Source organism: Leptidea sinapis, chromosome 45 (assembly GCF_905404315.1).
Source record: "Leptidea sinapis chromosome 45, ilLepSina1.1, whole genome shotgun sequence".
Taxonomy (NCBI): domain Eukaryota; kingdom Metazoa; phylum Arthropoda; class Insecta; order Lepidoptera; family Pieridae; genus Leptidea; species Leptidea sinapis.
Genome location: NC_066309.1, coordinates 8,354,949 through 8,370,871, shown reverse-complemented (window position 1 = coordinate 8,370,871; position 15,923 = coordinate 8,354,949). Strand labels below are relative to the sequence as shown.

General features: G+C 52.1%; 3 non-coding genes and 1 pseudogene across 3 annotated transcripts; all 4 read right to left on the bottom strand.

The window, feature by feature from the left end:
• Window positions 1-389: 389 nt before the first annotated feature.
• On the bottom strand, window positions 390-5,754 carry LOC126977757 (large subunit ribosomal RNA; annotated as a pseudogene).
• A 539-nt stretch (window positions 5,755-6,293) lies between these two features.
• Window positions 6,294-6,450, bottom strand: LOC126977770 (5.8S ribosomal RNA). Its single transcript, XR_007732406.1, has one exon. It is a non-coding gene; the product is annotated as a 5.8S ribosomal RNA (ribosomal RNA).
• Window positions 6,451-6,827: 377 nt separating this feature from the next.
• On the bottom strand, window positions 6,828-8,732 carry LOC126977615 (small subunit ribosomal RNA). Its single transcript, XR_007732289.1, has one exon. It is a non-coding gene; the product is annotated as a small subunit ribosomal RNA (ribosomal RNA).
• Window positions 8,733-11,480: 2,748 nt separating this feature from the next.
• LOC126977736 (large subunit ribosomal RNA) lies at window positions 11,481-15,613 on the bottom strand. The gene has a single exon (XR_007732403.1). It is a non-coding gene; the product is annotated as a large subunit ribosomal RNA (ribosomal RNA).
• Window positions 15,614-15,923: the final 310 nt, after the last annotated feature.

The window sequence follows — 15,923 nt, the reverse complement described above, 5'->3', positions numbered from 1 at the left end:
ATCGACCGTACCCGCTATTGGGGCCGATCGTACTCGCTTTTGGAATTTGCGCAGCGCGCCCAACACCACCGGAGCCGCCGCCGCCGCCGACGGCGATGTACACCTATCACAACACTCGACTCGACATAATAACCTGAAAATGATCGTACTCGTTATCATTAGAGTAGTCGCCGTGTACAACATCAACCACGTCTTTCAACTATAATAAATAATAATATATTGTAAAATTTTATAATCATGAGAAATCGCGTGACGCGTCCGTCACGACGAAATATCATGATAATATTATTTATATTATTATGTTATTATAATAATTATATGTTGGCCTGTTGTTTGTTTGCACACACACACACACACAACTCTGCTTCTCGGCGACGATGCGTCCTCGGACGAATCACCTGGCGTAGGGCTGAGTCTCAACAGATCGCAGCACGACGCTGCTCTACCGAGCACAACACCCCGCCAGGAACGTAAGTCGTCTACAGACTATTCCGAGCCCCGACATCGAACTGAGGTAAATTCGAAACTTCGACGCCGTGGTGCACGTGTTAATACCGCTCGCACCGTTCGTCGCGTTCCAAATGGGCTTCGACGTCGCGTCTTACGAATAAAACGCGACTAGTAAAGTCACATTGTTTAGAGCCTCCCGACACTCGGGGCTCCACAGTGAGTATATCCTTGCCGGATTCGGCTAGGCTGGCTTCGGCCTTAGAGGCGTTCAGGCATAATCCCGCGGATGGTAGCTTCGCACCACCGGCCGCTCGGCCGAGTGCATGAACCAAATGTCCGAAACTGCGGTTCCTCTCGTACTGAGCAGTATTACTATCGCAACGACACGCCATCAGGAGGGTAAAACTAACCTGTCTCACGACGGTCTAAACCCAGCTCACGTTCCCTTTTGATGGGTGAACAATCCAACGCTTGGCGAATTTTGCTTCGCAATGATAGGAAGAGCCGACATCGAAGGATCAAAAAGCAACGTCGCTATGAACGCTTGGCCGCCACAAGCCAGTTATCCCTGTGGTAACTTTTCTGGCACCTCTTGCTAAAAACTCTTTATACTAAAGGATCGATAGGCCGTGCTTTCGCAGTCCCTATGCGTACTGAACATCTGGATCAAGCCAGCTTTTGCCCTTTTGCTCCACGCGAGGTTTCTGTCCTCGCTGAGCTGGCCTTAGGACACCTGCGTTATTCTTTGACAGATGTACCGCCCCAGTCAAACTCCCCGCCTGGCAGTGTCCTCGAACCGGATCACGCGGGAGTTGTACGGCGACGAGCGTTGCCGCCACGTCGCCACTCTGCACGCTTGGAACGAAACACCGTACGCCCGCCGATATTATCGACCGCGCACCGCTTCCGCCCAACCGAGTAAGTAATGAAACAATGAAAGTAGTGGTTTTTCAGCGACGACCGCGAACGATCTCCCACTTATGCTACACCTCTCATGTCTCCTTACAATGCCAGACTAGAGTCAAGCTCAACAGGGTCTTCTTTCCCCGCTGATTCTCCCAAGCCCGTTCCCTTGGCTGTGGTTTCGCTAGATAGTAGATAGGGACATAACCCACCTCCTTCCCATGGTCTTACCGACCTTTCGGTCATCAAGACCTAGGTACCGACCGAAACAGCGGGAGATGTACCGGATTTGAGGTCCGGCACATTTTCTTGACTCCCTACAAGTTCTCTTTTTTAATATGCGTCCCTAGATGGCCCTCTCCCCCTTTCTGGGGGCGGCCGACCACAGATACGGCTTCTTCGTCGCCGGGCTCTCCTTCTTCCTAATCTCCTCTTCTTCTCTTGGTCTTCCTTTCTCTGTCTTCGTCACCGTCTTGGTTTACCCCTCCATCACTCTCCTGACACGGTACCAACTTGCGGCATATCTCATTAGCCTGGAGAAATTCTCCTCAGAGGATACCAAGTCTCCGTAATAAACTGGTCCTGGTCTTGTCCTCGTTAGATGGTCCAGCATTTCGCCTCTTGCTTCCTCGTACAAGCTGCAATCCCACAGCACGTGGTCGCGGTTCTCGTCCGTCGCGCCACATGGACATGTGCCGTCCCCTTTTAGCCCCAGGTCCCTAAGCTTGCTGTTGAACTGCCCATGCCCCGTCAACAGCTGCGACGTGTAATGGTCGGGATGCACCCACGACGCCAGGAGTCTTTCCCCGACACATGGGAAGAAGCGTCTGAGTTCGCCACCTCTCTCCTCGCGTTCCCAGCGCTCCTGCCACATGTTCACCACTTCGGAGTGGATGTCCTTCTTTAATGACGCGAGCTCCTTTTTAACCCTATCGCCCCTGGTCGCCTCGATCTTGCCCGCACGATAAACTTCCAGGTCTGCCGGAAGTACCCCTGCTAAAACTGGCAGTGCGGCCGTGCTCGTGGAGCGGTACGCCTTGGTGAGCAGCACCAACGACGTTCGTTGAGTCCTGAGCAACCGACTCGACACCACATGCAAAAATGCCCTGTGATACCAGGTGCTTGCCGCGTAAGTCAAGGTTGCTACGAATGTCCCTCTATACAAGAGCTTAAGTGCCTTGTATCGTATGCCCCAAGAGGTTGAAGATACCCTAGCCATTTTGCCGAAACACTTCGCGGCTCGCTCCCCGATATCCAAGGCGTGCTCTGCAAATGATCCCTTACCATCAATGTAGTAGTAGATAGGGACAGCGGGAATCTCGTTAATCCATTCATGCGCGTCACTAATTAGATGACGAGGCATTTGGCTATCTCAAGAGAGTCATAGTTGCTATCGCCGGGCGGGGGGTCTGGGGGGCTGGCAAGCCCCCCAGCGCACCCGGCCCGACGTCGGATGGCGGTACTTACTGTCTGCCTTTCTAACTGCTAGAATCCCAACGCACACCGCCTACTAGGTAGGTTACAGCGCAACAGCTTTCGCTCCAGTCCCGGTATAGTGCGTTGGTCAGACGTAGAGGGTCACAGACAACCAATTACGACTCTTCAATTTCGCCTGTTAACCCAGGCGGCAAGCACCCCCAGTCGCGGTACTCCACAGACGTTTCGTCATAGTTACTCCCGCCGTTTACCCGCGCTTGCTTGAATTTCTTCACGTTGACATTCAGAGCACTGGGCAGAAATCACATTGCGTCAACACCCGCGAGGGCCATCGCAATGCTTTGTTTTAATTAGACAGTCGGATTCCCCTTGTCCGTGCCAGTTCTGAGCTGACCGTTGAACGGCGGTCGTACAGTACCGCGCCGATCGCGCACGAGACGAAACCGACGCGGACTTACGGCTAGGAAGATCCGCGAAAGGCCGGAACGCGGGTCCGGATTCAGCACGACGCGCGAGACCACCTTGCGATGGAGACACGCGCGAGCATCGACCAGGCCCGGCACCGGCCGCATCCGCTTCCCGTCCAAACCCGACACGCCCCGGTCCTCAGAGCCAATCCTTATTCCGAAGTTACGGATCCAATTTGCCGACTTCCCTTACCTACATTATTCTATCGACTAGAGGCTCTTCACCTTGGAGACCTGCTGCGGATATGGGTACGAGCCGGCGCGACATCTCCACGTACATCCCTCACCTGAATTTTCAAGGTCCGCAGAGAGTATCCGGACACCGCCGCAAATGCGGTGCTCTTCGCGTTCCGAACCATATCTCCCTTCTATAGGATTCCATGGAACTCGAACGCTCAGGCAGAAAAGAAAACTCTTCCCGGACCACTCGGCGGCGTCTTCAGGCCACTTTGGGTTACCCCGTCGAACACTCGCTTGAGAAACGAGAGAATGATTATTGAAACGGTTCCGCTGCCGGGTTCCGGAATAGGAACCGGATTCCCTTTCGCTCAAAGGGCGTTATTTATCATATACACAAAATATATATAAACACGCCGCATCGACATAAGATCTCTCCTTGAGCTTAGGATCGACTGACTCGCGAGCAACTACTGTTCACGCGAAACCCTTCTCCACGTCAGTCCTCCAGGGCCTCGCTGGAGTATTTGCTACTACCACCAAGATCTGCACCGACGGAGGCTCCAGGCGGGCTCACGCCCAGACCCTTCTGCGCACTCCGCCGCGCACGTCCTACTCGTTACGGCATAATACGCGTGCGCTTTGACACGCACGCGCCGATTGCCGGTAACGGTAGTGTATAGGCAAAACGCTTCAGCGCCATCCATTTTCAGGGCTGGTCGCTTCGGCAGGTGAGTCGTTGCACACTCCTTAGCGGATTCCGACTTCCATGGCCACCGTCCTGCTGTCATGAGCGACCAACGCCTTTCATGGTGTCCCATGAGCGTTTTTTAGGCGCCTTAACACTACGTTTGGTTCATCCCACAGCGCCAGTTCTGCTTACCAAAATTGGCCCACTTGGCACCGTCATCAGATCTCCGGCTTCATCGTTCGAGTAAGCCGGAGTTCTCACCCATTTAAAGTTTGAGAATAGGTTGAGGTCGTTTCGGCCCCAATGCCTCTAATCATTCGCTTTACCGGATGAGACTGTTACGAGTCGACGCCAGCTATCCTGAGGGAAACTTCGGACGGAACCAGCTACTAGATGGTTCGATTAGTCTTTCGCCCCTATACCCAGTTCCGACGATCGATTTGCACGTCAGAATCGCTACGGTCCTCCATCAGGGTTTCCCCTGACTTCGACCTGACCAGGCATAGTTCACCATCTTTCGGGTCCCAGCATCTGTGCTCAGAGCGCGCCCGCATTCGCTGATTGGAAACGAGACGCCTCGGGAGTGCGAGAGATCGATTTTTGACGACCGACGCTCCATCCTCCCTGAGCGCGCGACAAGCGCGCGCCTTCACTTTCGTTGCGCCTTTCAGTTTTGTCTGTTTGAATTCATAACTCAATGACTCGCACACATGCTAGACTCCTTGGTCCGTGTTTCAAGACGGGTCCTGCGAGTGCCCGAAACAGTAACATCGCCGACTGATACGCGCACAGTCCGAGACTACACGGCTGCGACGACAGCGGCGTCGCGTCAGCATCCGCACAAGGGCAGGATGTCGACGACGACTCTCGCTCGCGTCGGGCCGGACGCGTCCCCGGATGGAGACGCGTGCGCGTTTCATGACAAGTACCGTCCGCCGCCGGCCGGCGATCGTCACGGTCGGACGGCTGTGCGCGTGAACGCGCAGCCGCCCGGCTCCCGGACAACGCTTAGGCCGAACAGACGAACGGGTCGCGATGCATAATGTGTACTAAGAGAGAAGTGCACGCCGTCCGGGTGCGTCAACGGCGGCGACCGGTGAACGCGAGCACGAGTCTCGCGCACATCGCGGCACGCCGCCGTACGCCCCGGAGTGACGATGAATCTCTCCGTTCGTTCATTCGAGTTTCGCAGGTTTACCCCTGAACGGTTTCACGTACTCTTGAACTCTCTCTTCAAAGTTCTTTTCAACTTTCCCTCACGGTACTTGTTCGCTATCGGTCTCGCGGTTATATTTAGCCTTAGATGGAGTTTACCACCCACTTAGGGCTGCACTCTCAAGCAACCCGACTCTGAGGAGAGTCCCTCTCGCGGACTCGCTCCGTCGCTACGGGCCTGGCACCCTCTATGGGAAAACGGCCCCGTTCAAGACGAACTTGGACGGGAGCGGCGACCGCGAGAAAGCGGAACCTCCCTAACACCACATGTCCCGCGACCGTGACGACCGCGGGATTCGGCGCTGGGCTTATCCCTGTTCGCTCGCCGCTACTGAGGGAATCCTGGTTAGTTTCTTTTCCTCCGCTTACTAATATGCTTAAATTCGGCGGGTGATCCTCCCTGATCTGAGGCCAACGATAAAAAGTATGAGGCAGACACGATATCCGTCAGCGCAGCGACACCGTCGTGCGCGCGCCGCCAATAAGTCTCAACGACGTATCGTCGACCCGCGCACGTACCGCGATCGAAGCGCCCTTCGGACGTCGAGTCCGCCTACTCGTTTGCACGCTCACGTCGGGCCGAAATAACACGTGCAGCGCACGGGACGCGAACCGAAGGCGCAGCCACGCACGCCGTTCACATAGAGAGCTCTGCATAGATTAATTAAAATTAATCACGAGATATCCGCGTGTGACAGCGAACGAGCGCGCCCCGGTACCGCGCCCGTCTCCGTGACCCACGTCGGGCGTGAGGCGGAGACGGCGTTGCACGCGAACAGCACCACGCGTTGCGGCTTATTTTACATTTTCGAACGGATCGAGCGGGCCCCGGAAAACCGGCGGGGTTTACCCGAGCCCGGCCCGAAGACCGTCACTCGTTTTACACGTTTTTTAGGCGCGCAAACAGTGTTGTCAGCATACAGCGACGGCGTCGTCGTATTCTTTTATGCAGCCGGCCCTCAGACAGGAGTGGTCCTGGATATTTCTCCACGGACCGCAATGTGCGTTCGAAATGTCGATGTTCAAATGTGTCCTGCAGTTCACACTATGACGCGCAGTTAACTGCGTTCTTCATCGACCCGCGAGCCAAGTGATCCACCGTTCAGGGTAATAGTTTTTATATTTAGAAAATACGTGAACGATCTCTGTGTGTAACAAAATATTATGTGACGCACGCATTGCGCGTACGTCGTGATCTCGACTCGCTTCGCACTCGACATGAGCGCGTCGCGAGACGCACGCGCGTCGCGTACATGCGAACCGCGCCCGCCGAAGCGTCGTGCCGGAGACGTCGTGCCGGACACCCCCCCCACTTGCGGCGGGAGATGTCAGCGCGCGCGCGGCAAACGCGACAACGGAGCACAGAGAGCACATCGCGAGCGCGAAAATAATCAGTGATTGACACGTGATTGAAGTTATCATCGTCAACAGTCGGCTGTGAGCGAAGCGTGTCGGCGACAACGCTCGCGCACGCGACCGTTACACGTTAATGATCCTTCCGCAGGTTCCCCTACGGAAACCTTGTTACGACTTTTACTTCCTCTAAATGATCAAGTTTGGTCAACTTCCCAGCAACGCCGACGGCCGCGAAGCCACCGCGTGTCGGTCCGAAGACCTCACTAAATCATTCAATCGGTAGTAGCGACGGGCGGTGTGTACAAAGGGCAGGGACGTAATCAACGCGAGCTTATGACTCGCGCTTACTAGGAATTCCTCGTTTATGGGGGATAATTGCAAACCCCAATCCCCAGCACGAAGGAGTTTCAACGGGTTGCCCGGGCCTCTAGGCCAGGGAGAACATGTTGATTCCTTCAGTGTAGCGCGCGTGCGGCCCAGGACATCTAAGGGCATCACAGACCTGTTATTGCTCAATCTCGTGCGGCTCGAAGCCGCCGGTCCCTCTAAGAAGAATTTTAATACGCCGCCAGTGAGTTGCGCGACCCTGAAGCCGCGCACACCTAAATGACGACGCCTATTTAGCAGGCTAGAGTCTCGTTCGTTACCGGAATTAACCAGACAAATCGCTCCACCAACTAAGAACGGCCATGCACCACCACCCACCGAATCAAGAAAGAGCTGTTAATCTGTCAATCCTTCCGGTGTCCGGGCCTGGTGAGATTTCCCGTGTTGAGTCAAATTAAGCCGCAGGCTCCACTCCTGGTGGTGCCCTTCCGTCAATTCCTTTAAGTTTCAGCTTTGCAACCATACTCCCCCCGGAGTCCAAAATCTTTGGTTTCCCGGAAGCTGCCCGCCGAGCCATTGTAGTAACGTCGGCGGATCGCTAGATGACATATTTACGGTTAGAACTAGGGCGGTATCTAATCGCCTTCGAACCTCTAACTTTCGTTCTTGATTGATGAAAACACCTTTGGCAAATGCTTTCGCTGATGTTCGTCTTGCGACGATCCAAGAATTTCACCTCTAACGTCGCAATACGAATGCCCCCAGTTATCCCTATTAATCATTACCTCGGAGTTCTGAAAACCAACAAAATAGAACCGAGATCATATTCTATTATTCCATGCACGAAATATTCAAGCGGCATTTTGAGCCCGCTTTGAGCACTCTAATTTGTTCAAAGTAAAATTGTCGGCCCATCTCGACACTCACTGAAGAGCACCGCGATAGGATTTTGATATTGAACCGGCGTTTTACCGCCGGCTCACCGACGATATGCTCCGCAGACGTGTCAGTATCACCGCGGATGCGATGCACCGACAGCGCGGCGCACAAATGCAACTACGAGCTTTTTAACCGCAACAATTTTAGTATACGCTATTGGAGCTGGAATTACCGCGGCTGCTGGCACCAGACTTGCCCTCCAATTGTTCCTCGTTAAAATATTTAAAGTGTACTCATTCCGATTACGAGGCCTCGTAAGAGTCCCGTATCGTTATTTTTCGTCACTACCTCCCCGTGCCGGGAGTGGGTAATTTGCGCGCCTGCTGCCTTCCTTGGATGTGGTAGCCGTTTCTCAGGCTCCCTCTCCGGAATCGAACCCTGATTCCCCGTTACCCGTGACAACCATGGTAGTCGCAGAAACTACCATCGAAAGTTGATAAGGCAGACATTTGAAAGATGCGTCGCCGGTACTGGACCATGCGATCGGCAAAAGTTATCCAGATTCATCAAAATTAACGACTTCGGACGCGAGGCCCTCCGTCGATTGGTTTTGATCTAATAAAAGCACTCATCCCATCACTGGTCAGAGCTCTGATTGCATGTATTAGCTCTAGAATTACCACAGTTATCCAAGTAACTGAGTAAGATCTAAGGAACCAAAACTGATATATTGAGCCATTCGCGGTATCGCCTTAATACGGCTTGCACTGAGACATGCATGGCTTAATCTTTGAGACAAGCATATAACTACTGGCAGGATCAACCAGGGAGCTGCTGCAAACAACGATTGTTGTCGCGCTCAGCGCGTCATGCGTCGCGATCTCCCCTTAGGGCGTCGCGACTATGACATCTTGAACATATCGTGAGATATCCGTTCGCGCACTGTATACTATATATCTCAAAGGCATACGGTGCGCGTTGAACGAATCATAAATCGGCGATGGGCCGATTGTATGTTATGAAAGTTCAGTAACGAGAGTCCCTTCGGGTAATAATAAAAATGATGACACGCAATAGAAGCGGTATCAACGTATTAATATCGGTACACGTCGTGATCACAAATCGGATCGACGCCCGGTGCTTGAGAGGAGCGTGAACGTCTCGCACGAGTGAAATGCGCGACGCGTTCCGGCTTGCGGGCCCTCACGTTAAAAATCTTAACAGAGGGAAACCGTCGAAGCCCAGTCGGCGTCTTGGTGCGCGCAAAAAATTTACACGATCGCTTTCAACGTGACGAGGATCGCCGCAGCGTATGATACTATAGAGAGAGTGAAGAGAGGAATTATGAGAAACGAAATCACAAAAAACCTTTCAAATCACCAAATCAAATATCATCCGCATAGGGAAACTCGAAAACGCTCGATCGACACAGCGCGGTGAGTCTGTCTCATTTTTTATATTGTAAAAAAAGAACATATAAAACAACGCGCGACACAAACACAGACACAGACACACCAGCTCTGCCCCGAGAGTACCAACAACCGTATTGTTATTATATCATCGTCGTTATCATCGCGCGCATTCACAAACTTACTCAAATATAAATATATATTAAATAAAATATGAATGACGATGACGACGACGAGAATAATAAAACAGCAGCAGTTGTTGTGGCTGGGGGTGGTGGTTGGTGTTGTGCGTTTTTGTATTTTTGTCGCGTGCGTTTTTCACTCTTTTTACAAGAAAAAACTTGAGCGGCGTTGAATTCGGCGTCGCGAACCGTTCGCTACGGACTCGACTCTCGACGCCGACTGCCGTATGTGTGGTGCACGCGAACGATATGAACGTGTAAACTCTCTGATATGTGAATAAAGTGATTTTGATTTGATTTTACTATTTATTAATAACATAATATTGAATATGCATTGCGGCTTCGAAGAAAAAATCGTTTTTTTTTTTTTTTTTTTTTTTTTTTACTTTATTAATAACGAGTACGATAATGATCAGTAATAAACGCGCGACACGTACATTTCATTTTCCCTCCGAAACCAAATAAAAAACCTCCAAAAAAATATATATTTCAAATCAAATCAAAATTCTTATCATACATCAATCTTACTCACCCAAACTAAACATGCGTCTAAACGCAGCGCGAGACGAGCCAGCTACTTGATACTACCTAAGACAAGAACAAATTACGGCAAGCGTATGTTTATTTACGAGGGCGCACAACTTTTTAATAGTCTACCTTCATCTCTCAAAAAGATTAGGTCACTAAAAACATTTAAACGTGACCTATCAGACTATATTGTTTCAAAGTTTTTATAAAACACATGTCTGAAATTGTTTGTTATGTGACAGTGCCCTGTAAAAGTGTGTAATCTTAAATTTTGTGAAGAAGAATAAGTACTATAATGTGTAACATGTATGTACTGAACATCTAAAGAACGGCGGATAAATTATTACATCATATTTTTATGTTCTCATGTAAGTGACAATATTATGTTTTTAATGAGAAATAAATATCTTTAAACGTAATTCTTTCTTACTTACTTACTTACTTACCTATTTACTTACTTACTTAGTTGCTTACTTACTTACTTACGTACTTACTTACTTACTTAATCACATTCGTTTTTCGCGATTTTCAGCAAAACGGTAGGTAAGTTTTATCATAAAAGTATCTCGGACAAAAATTGTAGATCGTAAAATTATCCATTAAAAATGTATCAATACTTAGTGTTAGATTCAAAAAGTGAGTTTCCACGCCACCTATGAGGTAGTAGTGTACTTAGCGCGTTTTTATAAGTTTTTGAATAGTTATTATCTCAGAAACGGTGGCTCGTAGGAAAAAAAGTATCGGTACATTTTTTATAGATAATTTTATCACCTACACTTTTTCTCGTAGGTATTTTTATGATAAATTAATAATTAATAATTTATTTTATTTAATTTAAAAAAAAAAACGGACAGAACATGCAATTATTAGGGGACACGAATATTGGTCAAAAACTATAATGTTCTGGTGTACAAGGAACAAGAGAAAAGATGGAGACCGGCAGGGAGCGCCGCGCTCCTCGCGCTCGGCGGTACTCGTTATTGGAGAAAACAAGTAAGTGAGATATCCGTCCGGGGAGACCGGCAGGGAGCGCCGCGCTCCTCGCGCTAGGCGGTACTCGCTATTGAGGAATCGACCGTACCCGCTATTGGGGCCGATCGTACTCGCTTTTGGAATTTGCGCAGCGCGCCCAACACCACCGGAGCCGCCGCCGCCGCCGACGGCGATGTACACTTATCACAACACTCGACTCGACATAATAACCTGAAAATGATCGTACTCGTTATCATTAGAGTAGTCGCCGTGTACAACATCAACCACGTCTTTCAACTATAATAAATAATAATATATTGTAAAATTTTATAATCATGAGAAATCGCGTGACGCGTCCGTCACGACGAAATATCATGATAATATTATTTATATTATTATGTTATTATAATAATTATATGTTGGCCTGTTGTTTGTTTGCACACACACACACACACAACTCTGCTTCTCGGCGACGATGCGTCCTCGGACGAATCACCTGGCGTAGGGCTGAGTCTCAACAGATCGCAGCACGACGCTGCTCTACCGAGCACAACACCCCGCCAGGAACGTAAGTCGTCTACAGACTATTCCGAGCCCCGACATCGAACTGAGGTAAATTCGAAACTTCGACGCCGTGGTGCACGTGTTAATACCGCTCGCACCGTTCGTCGCGTTCCAAATGGGCTTCGACGTCGCGTCTTACGAATAAAACGCGACTAGTAAAGTCACATTGTTTAGAGCCTCCCGACACTCGGGGCTCCACAGTGAGTATATCCTTGCCGGATTCGGCTAGGCTGGCTTCGGCCTTAGAGGCGTTCAGGCATAATCCCGCGGATGGTAGCTTCGCACCACCGGCCGCTCGGCCGAGTGCATGAACCAAATGTCCGAAACTGCGGTTCCTCTCGTACTGAGCAGTATTACTATCGCAACGACACGCCATCAGGAGGGTAAAACTAACCTGTCTCACGACGGTCTAAACCCAGCTCACGTTCCCTTTTGATGGGTGAACAATCCAACGCTTGGCGAATTTTGCTTCGCAATGATAGGAAGAGCCGACATCGAAGGATCAAAAAGCAACGTCGCTATGAACGCTTGGCCGCCACAAGCCAGTTATCCCTGTGGTAACTTTTCTGGCACCTCTTGCTAAAAACTCTTTATACTAAAGGATCGATAGGCCGTGCTTTCGCAGTCCCTATGCGTACTGAACATCTGGATCAAGCCAGCTTTTGCCCTTTTGCTCCACGCGAGGTTTCTGTCCTCGCTGAGCTGGCCTTAGGACACCTGCGTTATTCTTTGACAGATGTACCGCCCCAGTCAAACTCCCCGCCTGGCAGTGTCCTCGAACCGGATCACGCGGGAGTTGTACGGCGACGAGCGTTGCCGCCACGTCGCCACTCTGCACGCTTGGAACGAAACACCGTACGCCCGCCGATATTATCGACCGCGCACCGCTTCCGCCCAACCGAGTAAGTAATGAAACAATGAAAGTAGTGGTTTTTCAGCGACGACCGCGAACGATCTCCCACTTATGCTACACCTCTCATGTCTCCTTACAATGCCAGACTAGAGTCAAGCTCAACAGGGTCTTCTTTCCCCGCTGATTCTCCCAAGCCCGTTCCCTTGGCTGTGGTTTCGCTAGATAGTAGATAGGGACAGCGGGAATCTCGTTAATCCATTCATGCGCGTCACTAATTAGATGACGAGGCATTTGGCTATCTCAAGAGAGTCATAGATGCTATCGCCGGGCGGGGGGTCTGGGGGGCTGGCAAGCCCCCCAGCGCACCCGGCCCGACGTCGGATGGCGGTACTTACTGTCTGCCTTTCTAACTGCTAGAATCCCAACGCACACCGCCTACTAGGTAGGTTACAGCACAACAGCTTTCGCTCCAGTCCCGGTATAGGTTTACCCGCGCTTGCTTGAATTTCTTCACGTTGACATTCAGAGCACTGGGCAGAAATCACATTGCGTCAACACCCGCGAGGGCCATCGCAATGCTTTGTTTTAATTAGACAGTCGGATTCCCCTTGTCCGTGCCAGTTCTGAGCTGACCGTTGAACGGCGGTCGTACAGTACCGCGCCGATCGCGCACGAGACGAAACCGACGCGGACTTACGGCTAGGAAGATCCGCGAAAGGCCGGAACGCGGGTCCGGATTCAGCACGACGCGCGAGACCACCTTGCGATGGAGACACGCGCGAGCATCGACCAGGCCCGGCACCGGCCGCATCCGCTTCCCGTCCAAACCCGACACGCCCCGGTCCTCAGAGCCAATCCTTATTCCGAAGTTACGGATCCAATTTGCCGACTTCCCTTACCTACATTATTCTATCGACTAGAGGCTCTTCACCTTGGAGACCTGCTGCGGATATGGGTACGAGCCGGCGCGACATCTCCACGTACATCCCTCACCTGAATTTTCAAGGTCCGCAGAGAGTATCCGGACACCGCCGCAAATGCGGTGCTCTTCGCGTTCCGAACCATATCTCCCTTCTATAGGATTCCATGGAACTCGAACGCTCAGGCAGAAAAGAAAACTCTTCCCGGACCACTCGGCGGCGTCTTCAGGCCACTTTGGGTTACCCCGTCGAACACTCGCTTGAGAAACGAGAGAACGATTATTGAAACGGTTCCGCTGCCGGGTTCCGGAATAGGAACCGGATTCCCTTTCGCTCAAAGGGCGTTATTTATCATATACACAAAATATATATAAACACGCCGCATCGACATAAGATCTCTCCTTGAGCTTAGGATCGACTGACTCGCGAGCAACTACTGTTCACGCGAAACCCTTCTCCACGTCAGTCCTCCAGGGCCTCGCTGGAGTATTTGCTACTACCACCAAGATCTGCACCGACGGAGGCTCCAGGCGGGCTCACGCCCAGACCCTTCTGCGCACTCCGCCGCGCACGTCCTACTCGTTACGGCATAATACGCGTGCGCTTTGACACGCACGCGCCGATTGCCGGTAACGGTAGTGTATAGGCAAAACGCTTCAGCGCCATCCATTTTCAGGGCTGGTCGCTTCGGCAGGTGAGTCGTTGCACACTCCTTAGCGGATTCCGACTTCCATGGCCACCGTCCTGCTGTCATGAGCGACCAACGCCTTTCATGGTGTCCCATGAGCGTTTTTTAGGCGCCTTAACACTACGTTTGGTTCATCCCACAGCGCCAGTTCTGCTTACCAAAATTGGCCCACTTGGCACCGTCATCAGATCTCCGGCTTCATCGTTCGAGTAAGCCGGAGTTCTCACCCATTTAAAGTTTGAGAATAGGTTGAGGTCGTTTCGGCCCCAATGCCTCTAATCATTCGCTTTACCGGATGAGACTGTTACGAGTCGACGCCAGCTATCCTGAGGGAAACTTCGGACGGAACCAGCTACTAGATGGTTCGATTAGTCTTTCGCCCCTATACCCAGTTCCGACGATCGATTTGCACGTCAGAATCGCTACGGTCCTCCATCAGGGTTTCCCCTGACTTCGACCTGACCAGGCATAGTTCACCATCTTTCGGGTCCCAGCATCTGTGCTCAGAGCGCGCCCGCATTCGCTGATTGGAAACGAGACGCCTCGGGAGTGCGAGAGATCGATTTTTGACGACCGACGCTCCATCCTCCCTGAGCGCGCGACAAGCGCGCGCCTTCACTTTCGTTGCGCCTTTCAGTTTTGTCTGTTTGAATTCATAACTCAATGACTCGCACACATGCTAGACTCCTTGGTCCGTGTTTCAAGACGGGTCCTGCGAGTGCCCGAAACAGTAACATCGCCGACTGATACGCGCACAGTCCGAGACTACACGGCTGCGACGACAGCGGCGTCGCGTCAGCATCCGCACAAGGGCAGGATGTCGACGACGACTCTCGCTCGCGTCGGGCCGGACGCGTCCCCGGATGGAGACGCGTGCGCGTTTCATGACAAGTACCGTCCGCCGCCGGCCGGCGATCGTCACGGTCGGACGGCTGTGCGCGTGAACGCGCAGCCGCCCGGCTCCCGGACAACGCTTAGGCCGAACAGACGAACGGGTCGCGATGCATAATGTGTACTAAGAGAGAAGTGCACGCCGTCCGGGTGCGTCAACGGCGGCGACCGGTGAACGCGAGCACGAGTCTCGCGCACATCGCGGCACGCCGCCGTACGCCCCGGAGTGACGATGAATCTCTCCGTTCGTTCATTCGAGTTTCGCAGGTTTACCCCTGAACGGTTTCACGTACTCTTGAACTCTCTCTTCAAAGTTCTTTTCAACTTTCCCTCACGGTACTTGTTCGCTATCGGTCTCGCGGTTATATTTAGCCTTAGATGGAGTTTACCACCCACTTAGGGCTGCACTCTCAAGCAACCCGACTCTGAGGAGAGTCCCTCTCGCGGACTCGCTCCGTCGCTACGGGCCTGGCACCCTCTATGGGAAAACGGCCCCGTTCAAGACGAACTTGGACGGGAGCGGCGACCGCGAGAAAGCGGAACCTCCCTAACACCACATGTCCCGCGACCGTGACGACCGCGGGATTCGGCGCTGGGCTTATCCCTGTTCGCTCGCCGCTACTGAGGGAATCCTGGTTAGTTTCTTTTCCTCCGCTTACTAATATGCTTAAATTCGGCGGGTGATCCTCCCTGATCTGAGGCCAACGATAAAAAGTATGAGGCAGACACGATATCCGTCAGCGCAGCGACACCGTCGTGCGCGCGCCGCCAATAAGTCTCAACGACGTATCGTCGACCCGCGCACGTACCGCGATCGAAGCGCCCTTCGGACGTCGAGTCCGCCTACTCGTTTGCACGCTCACGTCGGGCCGAAATAACACGTGCAGCGCACGGGACGCGAACCGAAGGCGCAGCCACGCACGCCGTTCACATAGAGAGCTCTGCATAGATTAATTAAAATTAATCACGAGATATCCGCGTGTGACAGCGAACGAGCGCGCCCCGGTACCGCGC